This window comes from Schistocerca nitens, chromosome 2 (assembly GCF_023898315.1).
Source record: "Schistocerca nitens isolate TAMUIC-IGC-003100 chromosome 2, iqSchNite1.1, whole genome shotgun sequence".
Lineage (NCBI taxonomy): Eukaryota > Metazoa > Arthropoda > Insecta > Orthoptera > Acrididae > Schistocerca > Schistocerca nitens.
In genome coordinates this window covers 1,114,270,744-1,114,282,413 of record NC_064615.1, presented here as the reverse complement: position 1 = coordinate 1,114,282,413, position 11,670 = coordinate 1,114,270,744, and positions in this window count along the sequence as shown.

The window sequence follows — 11,670 nt, the reverse complement described above, 5'->3', positions numbered from 1 at the left end:
AAATAACTAAGTGGATATCCACACTGACTAGTGGTAACGGAAATTTCAACATTGGGAACATTCTCAGCCTTGATAGTTAGTTACGTGAACTACGACAACCATCGGCAGAGAATCATTCACCAACTCAATATGTAAATCCATTACTAATCAAATCGATGAACCGAAACGGAGTACAACAATAAGTGATTAAACAGTCGCCCAGTAATGGAGTGTTCAGTGAAAAAGTGCAAATATTTGAAAATGCACTAACTCACGGAATAATGTAGATAGGGAGGTAAAAATTGACACACGCGCCTGACATGAGATGGGGTTATTGAAACAGAAAACGACTGCAAAAACTAACCAACAGATGGCTCTGTCCAGGAAGACGTTAGTGGCCCGCATGAGACGTTTAAAATGAGGTATAATGAGAGAGAGAGACTCAGATGTGCCAGCAATGACTCCATGTAGTCCTTATGAGCAAAGGCACTGTTAGTGGAGTTTTACTATCAGAATAGATACTACGCTGCTTCAGTTTTACGATGCTGTCGCTATAATAGGGCGTATGTTCGAACGGATAAAGTTCCTGTAACAAGGGTCACTATGAAGAAAATGGTCACAAGCTTTGAAGCCACGGGTTGTTTGGACGATAAGCCCCTTAATCGTGGCCAGACATAGGACACTATTGCTGCTTGGACAGTTCAGGAAGGAGTGGAGGCTTAAGCGGGTTTATTTCCGTATGGTGAAATCAGCTTTCATGAGTTCGCGCGTCTCACCGTCATTCCATGCACTACCATTTCGAGAGCACTAAGGCGTTCCCTCCAGTGCTATCCATACAGATTCCGGCCACATCATGCGTTATAAGCCACCGATATTGTGACATGGAGAGCATTTGCGGTTTGGACGTTTTTTAAAAAAAGGGGGAAGATGCTGATTGGTTATCTAACGTGTTGTGGACCGACGAAACCCATTTCACACACTGAGTGGCTGACACCACCCACAGCTGCCAAACTGCACAACTACAAAAAATCTTGCAGCCGTAGTGGAAACTTCACTGCATGACAAGAAAGTCTTGGTGTGGTGTGGATTTACCACATCAGTTTTCTTCGAGTAGATGTGGGATGTTACTTGTCAAACTGTTAGTGTGAACAATGCGACGTACGCCGATATGTTACACAATCGCATCAGCTCTAGCCTGACTGATAAACACTTGCTGGAAGGTACCACATATTCAGCAGCATGACGTTCGACCACATACTGATACAAAAGTGAAAGGTGTCTTTGGCGCATCGTCTGATGTCGAGAGCGTGCTGAGGGGCATTTCCGTCGTGCTTTGACTCCCACGTCCCCACACCTCAATACAGGTGGTTATTGGTTGTGGGATTGCCTGAAGCCACAAGTCTTCCGCGCTCGTCCGATCTCCTACGCAAAAAGACGACCTATGACGGGAATGCCCTACCATACCTAATGATAGGCTATACAGTACTGATCTTTAGGCTTTAGGTATTGCTGATGAATGATACCAGAGATTTCGAGCATTTCTTATAAAGAACATTGTCTTTGCTAAAAATCAATTTTTATGCTACTTGTTGCTTTTGTATCATGAAGCACCTTCTCTTGGACATTTCGTGCACTTATTTTTGGTAGCAATAAAATCCCATATCCTAGCCAGTTCATAGTTTCAGCAACAGCCTGGAATCTGGAAGACTGGATCCCCTGAAGAAGAAAAGAGTGAAGTGGGTGTAAGCGGAAAGATGGACTTAGAAACCAGCAGCAGTCACAGTCCTCCACCTAAGCGCTGTAGAATAGTAGTAATGTGTTGTGTCGTCGGTTGCGCATCGTACTGCTACGTGATGTGGTATAATCCGAAGCTTCCACAGCTGAGTACTTGACGGGTGCCTGTCTTCTGTGACAGCGCTCTTGGCTGGAGGGGCTCCATACACTCTTCGCTCAGCAAGCAAAGCTATTCTTACTGATCCTGCATTAGAAAAGCTCAGTCTGCTGACCCGTCATCAGTGTGATTTAAGCCTCGACCACACCAGCCCTCACCGAGTAGCTTCGTGCGTGAGTCAGAGCCACAGGTCACCTGGACATGGAGTGGGAACTGCCATGGCATGGTGGATCACGCACCAGCCACCGTCTCAGGGCCCTGAACTCAACTCGGGGCCTCCAAGTCTCTGACAGCTGCCGCCCGTGGTCGTGCGGTAGCGTTCTCGCTTCCCGCGCCGGGGTTCCCGGGTCCGATTCCCGGCGGGGTCAGGGATTTTCTCTGCCACGTGATGACTGGGTGTTGTGTGATGTCCTTAGGTTAGTTAGGTTCAAGTAGTTCTAAGTTCTAGGGGACTGATGACCATAGATGCTAAGTCCCATAGTGCTCAGAGCCATTTGAACCATTTTTTTAGCTGCCGCCGACCACAGGTGTACCGTACCAGTTCCGGCCTTGGATCAGCCTGTTATCTCTTGTAAAAGCTTTGTCTTTATAAGGGCTATACTGATTTTACTATCGAGATTTCAATTCCGTTATCATTAATTTGTATACTCCTGGCAAACCACATACAATGTCCCAGCGTTCGTAGTGTTCTATAAGTGCTTGAACTGAGAACTTACAACTTGGATAATTTTCGTGACCGGTGAGATTCTCGATGTGGGACTGAGTTTAATTTGAACATGGCATCTTTTGTGTTAAACAGAGGAAAAACATAAATAGTCCACTATAGCAGCCATTACGTTTGAAACGTCCCAGGAAAAACATAAATAGTCCACTATAGCTGCCATTACGTTTGAAACTTCCCCTTAGAAAAATTATTGAATTACTGTACTGGTAAACCACTTATTTGATTTTCAAACAGCTGAGCAGAAATTAACGTACTCAGACATTTTGCTCTTTACTTATTCTGATCCACACTAAAGTGACACACAATATTTTTTAGCGTAACGCAATCTGACTTTCAAAAATCCCTACAAAAGAATGGCCCTGACTAACAATAACCTATACCTTTCATGAATCACTTACCTCACAAAAATCTTCGTTACTCGAACTACTGCAATACAGCGAGCGCCACTACTGCCAGCTAAATAAAAGATTCTAACTACTGAAGGCACTAACTACTGATAGGCATAGTTAGCAAATGAAATATTTTGATAGAGAACAAACAATGTATTTACCTTAATAGTGTTCAAAAGTCATAATATGTATATCAGTTCATGACATCCAGTCTTACAAATTTACTGTCTCTGATAGACACACGTCCAGATCATCCGCTCTCAAAACTCCGCCATCTCTCTCCCCACATCCACCACTGCACACAGCACAGTCAGTGATTTTAGTATAGAGCGCTACATGGCGTTACCGACATAAAAACCTAAACAGCCTACTTACACGTTTTCTCCACCAACTCAATAGACACTACTTCGGTGACTTTCCATTGAGATCACTGCAGTGGTAACACTGTAACACTTAGCAATCTCCGCTACCATGAAGGATGTCTTATGCGGTTGTTTGCAACAAAATAAAACCCTTCTGAGGCACATACCATGAGGTATAATGTCACAGTAAATGAAAATTTATAGAGGGTGGCCGTAAACAGTTTGAAAAACTTGTAACGATGTTGCAGGGTAGGTTGTGCCGAGAAATAGTAGTTAAGGGAAAAATTCGATACGCTGGGGCAGTTGCAATTTACTTGGCACTGAAATTAGCCACTCACGTCGTTGTAAACACGACTCCAAGCATCCTGCCAGAGGCAGTGTTGTCATACGTGTTCTTGGTTTGGTTAGCTGAAGTCGAAAAAAGGAGAAAAGAGATATGAGAAATCAATTTTTGTATCAGTGTCTTGTTCTGTTCGAGAAAAACCAAACGAAAACACGTTTGGCAACGCCATCACTGCAGGATTGCTTAAATGTGTGGGGAAGTGATCTGATGGGTTAACTTAAATGCTAATGAAATAGGAAACGGTGCTAAGTATTGAAGTTTTTACTTGATAACTGCGTCTCAGCACGCCCTACCCTGCAAGACACAAGATTTTCAGACTGTTTCTGACCGTATAGTTTTTTGTAGTTTTATAGGTTTGTAACGGTCGCACGAAGAATTTTGCCTCTTGATGGAGAGTATTAACCAGCTGTTACGTCCTATAATTAGATGAGAAATAAATTTCATTCCTGCTGACACCGAAAGTAAATTTTCAAAGCATATTTCCATTCACTGTATCATCATTTTTACACCGAGAGTGGCACGCGGCATTAGGCGCTATATTTGTGAGGTGCTCACCAAGCAAAACGTCTGCCTCGTGAGTATGTACCGAGCGTACAGTTCCCTGCTGTTTCGGCTGCAACAACAATGGCCCTTGGAGCGTCGCAGTAAACACCGGTGCGCTTGCCGAGCGTCCCATAAATTCCCAATCGCAGAGCCAACTCCTGTTTATGGAGGCATTCTGCAGGATGCGTAGACAGGTGCAACACGTCGCGCGTGATGTAGGGGGATCGTCCGCCAGCGGTCGACCATCTGTGTGGCCATGTGCGAGCTCGTGTGTGCACTGCGCACATCTTTTCCCTGCACACGATGGCGCGTACTTGCTCTGCTAGTCTGGATATGGGCTGAGGCGTGGGCGGGCACAGCCCGGCGGACACCTGCGGTCGCTTACCTGCTGTGGGAGCCGTACTGCCCAGGAAAATTTCTGACTCCCACTTCAAGTCAAATGTATAGGAAATGTAACGTGAAGCAGGGTGCTTACCATAAAAGCTCTAAATGTCATCACTTTTCGCATCAAATACCTTGTTTCTCTTTATTTCTTATCCTCTTTTTGAAAATAACACGTACTACGTGCCAGTGCCATTTCACATTCATAAGTTAATCATCAGATATACCCTTTCCAGCTATTTTCTGAAATTTGCACCACATCGCTATAGTGCGATAAGGGAGATTCTGGTGCAGTTTTGATATCAAATCGGCATGAAAATTAAAACTGATCAATTATGTACCGCACCTCCAGATGATGTTATGGGTTTTCCCCAGCTGGTTTGTCAGCAACCGCCTCCTCCCCCTCCATTACCCCTCCTTCACCTGCCTGTTTGGCAGGAATTTCGAATTTTGGTGGTAATTTAGAATTTTTGTGGGAAATTCAAAAATTGTGGAAATTATAAGAATGTCTGGAATTTCTTTGTCGCAAGACTTAACTGACGTCTCACCCCAACCCCCACTCGGGAAATGGCGGAATATTTGATATGGTGGTGCCTTTCCCAGAACTCGAACCCCATATCTTCTGGGTGAAAAGCCCAAGTGCACACCCCTACATAGGGAAACCTTCCAGATGCAGGAGAGGAAGATCAGGTTAGCTTAATTTATTGATTCTGTGTGGGAAACTAAGGTAAAGATCGGTTCTAACTGTGTAATAAATCTCAAAGATCGGTCCTAATACACAACTATATGCGTAGCGCTACACAAGTAGTGCTAAAATCGCAATACAGCTCAAAAATTGATGATGTCATACAACTAGTGTTACCCTGATGGGAAGAAACATTCGAAATACCACTCAAAACTTGTGGCAGACGTACTGACAATAAACTCTACATAGGATGATCGCTTCACATACAAGCAGGCGGAAAAAGGTTGGAGTGGAATGTTCAAATGACAAGTGTAACGTTGTTGCTTTAATTTGTGGTGTAAGCGGTGCTGATAGACAATAAAAGCAGGTTAAAGCTGTGAGCTGTCTGGGGAAGTTAACCTTGCATTACTGAGCAACTGTTTCACCAGGCATCCAGTCTAGCTTACCGAATTCCCAACCAGACTAACATTAATTATAATCTTTTAATAGTCATACGACAACCGGTAATATATATGTATATAAAAGAGAATTTAAATAAAAAGAAATAAATCAGTTTATATCTGGAAATTTATTTTAACATTGATCATTGAAATTTCAGCACATTAAACTTGATTCATTACTAAGGTCGAGCCTTATTTACGATTGTGAAAATGTGAGTTTGTAATCTTACGCAACACATCAAATAGGGAGCCAAGATTGGGAGACTACATACAACACTGCATTTCTAAAATAACACATAAAGAACGTTGAGACATATGCAAGAGGAAATTAACCACAACCAACCGATTCAATTTTCACCCAAAGAAGTTACGTTCGTAGCGCAATCCTGTCCGTCATGTAATTACCACACACTGGTATACTAATTTCGTACTAACACACTGTGAAATCTTCCCGAAAAGAATAGCTGTGGGCAACTTTGATGCTTTCACCACATGCTTCACGTGGTAACTTGGTTTACACAAAGAGTGTAACTCCACAATAATTTTGATAATTAAAATAAATTACATCGAAACGCAATTTACTAAAGAAATACCTCGAACTGGTTACTATCGTCTTACTATTAACCTGATGAGTCAAACAGTTGTATAAGCACGTGGTACTGGTCTCATAAAGAACACCCCACGTGGGTTGAACATAAAGAAAAGTTGCTATATAAAAAAAATATTGTCAAGGCGAGACGTTATAATCACACGAGCATTCGCATTTAAGATTGAGGTTCTTAGTTAGAGTTACTGATCAACACGTGGTTCCTCTTTACTCACAAAGTAGTGACAAAGCAACTACCTGAGGTTATTCTGAACTTCACACCCGAATTACACTGCGTTGCAAGTTAAGATAACATTAGATATTTTAGAGCTAAACCTGAAATAAAGGTGATTAAATTTTCAGTTAGGCTGAACTTAAGAAATCCATTGTCCTATGGACTTAGCAGACACGCGCTTAGCCAGAGATCTTACCACTTCAGACGCTCGCCACGGACAGACTGACCTGCGCTCCTACCGAGCTTGCTTCCCAAATACAAACGGAAGTGACCAGAGAGGCAGCTTCCTATACCAACATGACAAGGGACAGACAGGACCATACTAAGCATAGAAACCTTTTAGAAAGCGTAGCTACCTGTTCCGATGTTGGTCCTACTGTTCTTTAGCAGACGGGCTTGTCTGCTACCATCCAGCATGCAACTACAAATACATTTGCTCATTAATCCTCTCACACAGAAGGGAAGGGGGATGACAGTATTTTATCATATACAGTATATAAAAGAAAGCGGATGTAGGTTCTGTATGAGACTGTGTGACATGAATTACATATAAACTGTGTTTTAAAGTGTAGTAGTGTGACAGATCGTTCTTGTTTATGTGTAAAAGTAACACATTTCACTGCTCAGTCTCCTCCCAGATAGAAATACCACAGTAAATTTAGAAGAGGAATTTATGCCGTAAATGACAACAGATTTAAGAAATTAACATGAAAGGAATCCCAACGCTCTGGGAAAAGACTATGCAGGGAATTTCCTGGTCATGCTAGGACATTCCCAAACAGGCTTCTCACACCCTACTTAACCAAAAATGTAAAGAAAAGGCAAAAGGTCACCAGCTACTTGCTAAAACACAATAATTTCAACACATCTTTAGAATCTACCAATTTCAAAGAGAAAAAAAACTATATGTGACACCTATTTAAAAGATAGTGTAGACCTAATTCGGTCAGCAAGTAAAAACAATGGTTCATGTGTCATTAATATGAAAACAATTTCTGGTTGTTACCCTTATGGAGTTCACCAGTATTTGCTCATTGCAACAGCCAACTGATCACAGGAAAATTTATGACTGTTTATTAACAAGTAAAATTTATGAAAATAGCGAAGTTACCACAGCAATTTAAAAAAAGAACATGAAAATAACTTCAGTATTATGAAGCAGAACATTACAATGCACAATCCGCAAAAGCAAAAAAGTGATAAGAGGAAAAAAACATGTTTTACAAAGTGGTTATCGCAAAAAAAATTCTATATCTTATAAAACTAATAATTTGTAGAATTAAAATAACTTTGTTGCACTAATTTAATCACTCTACTATATTTCAATTAGTTAGCAAACAATGAGCACTGTGTCATTATACTGAAAATACAATTAAATATGTGATTGTTACCCTTATTGTGTTCCTCACTATGCCCCATGCAAAGGCTAATCGATCACAGTCCAATGAGAATGAATAGCTATCTGACTGATAAACGAAGCAATGCCACAGGAATGAATTTACGAAACAAAATATTACAATGCTAATGCAACACACAAAAACAAACATTGAGTAATAAAACAGCTCTGAAAGTACAGTAGTCAATGTGTAAAAAAAACACCAATAAATAAAACACCTGCAAAATACAAGAGTCAAAGTCTAATAAACACCAGTAAATCGAACTCCTGCAAAACACACGAGTCAGAGTTTCTCTGACAGAAACACATGTATATGCATTGAACTAAGAACCGTATAATCACTGTTCACTGGCACACTCAGTAGTTCCACTGTTCCGTGGCACAATATAAGGGGGGGGGGTCGTCGCCTCAGCTGTTAGTAGGGATTTTTTGTCCATCTGTTGCATGCAATCCCGCCGTCTCTGCCCTCTCATGAAGTTTCTCTTGGTGGCCCGTGTCACGTACATCTCGATTTGGTTCCATGTTTGTGTTGTCAAATTTGTGCGGTATCTTCGTTTGACATGCCAGCTTGATATTCCTGGGCAAGGATGACACTTAATGGCTCTTCTTTGTGCCACCCTTAGCTACCAGAGAACATCGAACTATGATTTACTGTCGCTTGACAGTGGGCATCCGTCAGGAAATGTTGATAGGCGTCGTTCAAGTCTGCCAGATTCTCTGGACAGTATGTGTCAAAAGGCTCCATGCCCCTTGTGTTGTTACATTCTTGAGTTATCCTCAATTGGCTCGTTGGTTTGATATTCCTGGGCAAGGATGACACTTAATGGCTCTTCTTTGTGCCACCCTTAGCGACAAGAGAACATCTAACCATGATTTACTGTCGCTAGACAGTGGGCATCCGCCAGGAAATGTTGATAGGCGTCGTTGACGTCTGCAAGTTTCTCTGGACGGTACCTGTCAAAAGGCTCCACGCCCCTTTATCCCCTGTCTTTTGTCGTTTCACCGCTGCCGTCTCGTCACGGTCGCGTGCGTGTCGTGCGTTGCCAGCAGATGGATTTCCGCGTGGTGGACCGCTGCGCCATCTGAGGTCATCACCTCCATGAAGGGTCGCACTGGTGCGGCCGACCATTATCTCCGGGTGCAAGGGAAAGTGTTTCCCGCGGCCCTTCTTTTGTTGTCGACCGCGCCCCCGAAGTGGCCCGGTTGACTGTGTGTCCTGCTGGAAACCCGCCAGTTTACAACTAGCCCTCCTTCTCGCTGCTCCCGCTGTCTCGTAAGAGTTTAGCTGGTTCGCTTTCACGTTCTTAACTGCATTCACAGAAATTGTTCATCATAGTAGTATTACAAAACGTCATACATAATACCACTTAGTATTGTCTTTCTCAATTTTTAAGAACAAAAGTGAGACTTAATTTTTTTAATAAAAAAAGTTAGATGAATCAACAATATAAAACTAAAAGTTAAATGACTTGACAATAAAAAAAATAAAAGTGAAATGACTTGACACTATAAACATACAAATTAAATGAACTGACAATATAATAACTAAATCCACATCACTAATGTGGTTCACTAGCCTTTTAAGAAATCAAATGCTACTTATTAATTCACTAAAATGAATAGGATTATGCCTTGTGCAAGTATAGGTCAGGACAGCATAGGGTTCACATGTTATTTACACACACACACATGCACACCTGTTGTCTATACTACAAACTAACTACCCATAAACATGTATTACTCAAAATTCTACTTCAATCCACTAGTAGTTAATCCAACAAGCTACTTCAATGCTACTTCAACAAAGTGTTTACACCACTACAACATTGTTCTAATTCGTCCTCTTCCTGATGCTCGCCGCATATGTCTTGTCACATGATAAATATGGAGAAACTTTCCTTAAACATACACAGTAAAAAGAACAACGGTTATTTATACGCCAAAACATTTATACCAGTTGACACAACTGATAAGAGACTCGCGATTATACATTTATCATACTCATATACTCACACATAAAACAGTAAGAAAATTTCATCTAAAATTACGTTATCACAAGAATTAATCACGCAGATGACTCTGAGAAGGGTAGAAATTTTTTGTATCCTACAGGTTTTATTACATTTTCTTACCCATTTTGTTCCTTCTTTAAGTTACCTTTCGCTTCCAAATCAGTTATTTCGCCTGTGGTGGTTATTCTGGATTCATTTCTCATGAATGGCAAAATTGTGGTCTCCTCTATTCTGTAAAACAGTTTCATCTTAACATATTGAACTTACAACAGACACAAAAGATCCGAATCCTCCTGAAGTTTAAATGACAAATGTTTGGCTTCATCCTTATTACCTTAAACCAAACTTTCCTTCTGTCCCATAATCAAAATTATTTAATCTTCCTCTACCTTCAAGAGGGAAATTTCCTCAGTACAAATCATATTGGCTGCAGTGCATCCCGCACCAGCAAAAACAGTAAGCTGTAATGCTCACAGCATCAGAAAAACACATAAACGTCGCTTTTCTAGAACAAGTATTAAAGCAGAATAATTTTTCAGGCTTTGGCTCAACATCAATCAAGACTACAAAAAGGATCCATATTTCCGTTCCATTCTCCATTTGCTGGAAAACTGCTCGTATTTGACTACCACAATAATATTTCAGGGCCATGTAAATTACACAAACCACAATTCTTCTTTCACCTTGAAGGGAATCAATATACTGACGAAATCCACAGACAACACTCTACATACTCAGCTATAAAGAACAAACAAGACATATATCATCAATATTAACATATTAGCGTATATTGGGAAGCCATTGGTTAAACAATCGTATTATCGCATCCTGTTTTCAAGATTCGAAACTTACTCATTCCTTTCTCAGAGTTCTCCTATCTTAAAATATTCATACAGCACGCATACTATAGTAAGAGATCCTCATTTATACTGACAGATGTAGAATAGTAACAGATAGATAGTAGCACTGAAAGCAGAAAATCGGAAACAGGGCTACTAACTGCTGGGGACCTGGGTTTGCCAGACCCATAATACCCACAGATCGGATATTCCCCTGAGTTTTGTATTAATTAAACACAGATCATGCTTCCCTCAGGAGCGACTCGTTTCAATTTACACACAAAAAAAGAAACATAAACAGCATTTCACTCGTTCACAAAGAAACCTTTTATGTTCACATTTGAACCAACCTAAATCCTAATTGCACAAGGAAAAAAAAAAACTACAAACATCACTTCAATCAATCACATAGAAGCATCTTTATCACTATTTTTAGCAACATATTATTCAAAATGCATTTATCACAAATGTAAACTAATCGATTGTTTCTCTTTACCGTCCTCTCTACTCCTCACTGTCGTTTCTACTCAATGTATGGTTTTACGTTTGACACATGGTGTAGCCCTTTTGATTTCTTCGATCGAAGAGTTTCCACTTCTATGGCGTTTTCATGGGGAATCTTCCTTATCCGATATGGGCCGTTAAAGAGATTAAAAAATTTCTTGCAGACATGACTGTTTGTTAGACAGCTTGTGTGATCTGATAAGAACTTTTCATCCTACATGAAACACTGTTTTTCTCACTTTTTTCTTATACGCCTTGGCTCTGGCTTCTCCTGCACGCTTGATGTTGCGTAAAGCTAAGTCAACAATTGCGCTCCGGCGTAGTCTCGGCTCTAGTGGCCAAGGCACCACCTCTTTGATTT